General features: G+C 49.6%; 1 protein-coding gene across 3 annotated transcripts in view; it reads right to left on the bottom strand.

The window, feature by feature from the left end:
- The window catches only part of LOC113807279 (low density lipoprotein receptor adapter protein 1), a 78,991-nt gene that overhangs the window by 38,936 nt on the left and 37,555 nt on the right, over nucleotides 1–2,500 (bottom strand). For all 3 annotated transcript variants that reach the window (XM_070129620.1, XM_070129621.1, XM_070129619.1), the window contains exon 6: nucleotides 2,096–2,500. This exon is cut by the window's right edge and continues 1,561 nt beyond it. The gene's annotated coding sequence lies outside the window, so the exon portion shown is untranslated. The remainder of the gene's footprint in view (nucleotides 1–2,095) is intronic.

The raw sequence follows: 2,500 nt of genomic DNA, 5'->3' as shown, positions 1-2,500 counted from the left end.
CATATATATCTATATCTATAAACATATATACATATATATACATATATTTACACATCTTTGAACTGGTATTACTGTTAATGTTGATTTTCCAAATTATTATCATACCATGTATGACTGAACATTAATCTCATTTCATCATTCGAAGTCATAACAATTGGCGAAACCCTTGGCGGCGCAGTCACAATTCCCCGGGTTCAGTATCATAACGGACTGCGACTAATGATCGAGAAAGTCATTAACGGCGCGTCCCTTGTCATCTCGCAAAAGGCATATCCTTTACGTAATTAACCGGAAGTTGCGGCGCTTCCTTGCAAACGGTAAATGTATCCAAATGGGCCTGTTGCGTGTGCGGGTTGCGGTGAGTGGGGAGAGCGCCCGAGTGCAACAGCGTGGACTTCGGGAACTTTGACTTCCCGTGTGCCTTCTGCGTCCCTTGGGGGGGGGGGATGGGTGGTCAAGGCTGCTGTGGGGGCTTGGGTGCTACGAATTCTTTTTTAGGCATAGGTCTGGGCCTGATGGATGCATATTGAGGTTTATACACATATTGTACGGTAAATTTAGACATGCATACACGCATTGCACCATACACACACACACACACACACACACACACACACACACACACATACACGCACGCACGCACACACACACACACACACGCACGCACGCACGCACGCACACACATACACGCACGCACGCAGACACACACGCACGCACGCACGCACGCACGCACGCACACACACACACACACACACACACACACACACACACACACACACACACACACACACACACACACACACACACACACATATACATATACATATATATATATATACATATACATATACATATATATATATATATATATATATATATATATATATAGAGAGAGAGAGAGAGAGAGAGAGAGAGAGAGAGAGAGAGACAGAGACAGAGACAGAGACAGAGACAGAGAGAGAGCGAGAGAGAGAAAGAAGCGCACAAGGAGGTAAAAGAGAAAGAGAAATCCAGCCCTTAACTCCACGAGGTATCTCTAAAGGTCTCCGGGTACAGCCTCGTCCACAATCGCAGCTCAAGCACATAGACACGTCCAGCCTCAGTTCCTCCCCAAGAGAAAAGAAAAAAAATATCGGCCATGGGCATCGGCCGACAAAAAAGATGCTCTTGTCACCTTGATCCACATTGTTCCATGAGTCTACACGTAAAAAAAAAATCAAGAGCGTCACAGTCCAATGGTGACGATTAATAACACAAATGTTTCGTTTCGGGAGCACCACCACCGTTACACTCCCCCTCCCCTCCCCCCCCCCTCTCTCTCTCTCTCTCTCTCTCTCTCTCTCTCTCTCTCTCTCTGTCTCTCTCTCTCTCCCTCCCTCTCCCTCCCTCTCTCCCTCTCCCCTCCTCCTCCCCCTCCCTCTCCCCTCTCTCCCCTCTCCCTCCCCTCCCTCTCTCCCTCCTCTCTCCCTCCCTCCCTCACTCCTCTCTCCCTCCCTCTCTCCCTCCCTCTCTCCCTCCCTCTCTCCCTCTCTCCCTCCTTCCCTCCCAACCCCTCCCTCCCCTCCCTCCCTCCTCGTTCCCGGTACTAAGCGAACCACCAGTTATTAGGCTTGTGACAGGGACATTAACACGCATCCGCTTTAATAAAAAAAAAAGGGGGGGGGGAGGAACAGGAAAATATGCAGAAATCTCCTCGGCAGAGCAGGACTGAAGCAGTATTTTTACGGTGTCGCGGTGGAGAACTGTCTTGTAAACCGTTATTGCTCTAAGCCCATCCGTCAGTGTGCCGCCCCTGCCCCCCCCCCTGCTTGCTCCCACTTCCCCCCCCACTCCCCCCCCCCTTTCTCAAACCGGACTCACGGAACAGGTTGAACCTTTTTTTTTCTCTTTTTTTTTATATCCCAAACTCGCCCCCTAATTGAGCACCGAGTTGTCATAATAATCTCCATCATATCTCATATCGACTGGCAGATTTAAAAAAAAAAAGAAAAAAAAGATACAAGGAAAAAAAACAAAGGCAACAGATGATGAAATTCGTGAGAAGAACACGAGAGAACAGAAAGGTAGTTTCTAGTGACCCAGTTCCTGTACTTACCGGCAACCAGCGGCCATCTGTCGCTCCAGCCGACGCCAAGGTTGAGGGGGGTGGCGGGGGCTGCTGGGGAGGGGGTGGGCCATCTTGCTGATAGTGTTGTTGTTGTTGTTCTTGTTGACTTCCGGCCGGCCCTTCCTGGCTCTGGGTTAAGGCGACGACAATTCTGTTATTTCCCTGCTGTTATACCTGCTTGTAATTCCTTCCTTCTTGGTTTTTATCGAAGCGAGAACAGCGCAGCAAGAGGTGAAAGCTGCGGTCACACGAACACTACGAGAGAAGCTTCTGCCGATGGCTGATGTGGGATTTCGTTAACAGTTTCCATTCCCGGGGGTTGACGGGGGGCCGCTGTGAGTGAAGTGTGCGGGCTCTTCGTTTTGCTCGTGGGTCTGACAGTAACAGTGTCGC

This window comes from Penaeus vannamei, chromosome 14 (assembly GCF_042767895.1).
Source record: "Penaeus vannamei isolate JL-2024 chromosome 14, ASM4276789v1, whole genome shotgun sequence".
Classification (NCBI taxonomy): Eukaryota; Metazoa; Arthropoda; class Malacostraca; order Decapoda; family Penaeidae; genus Penaeus; species Penaeus vannamei.
This window is presented reverse-complemented; position numbering and strand designations above follow the sequence as displayed.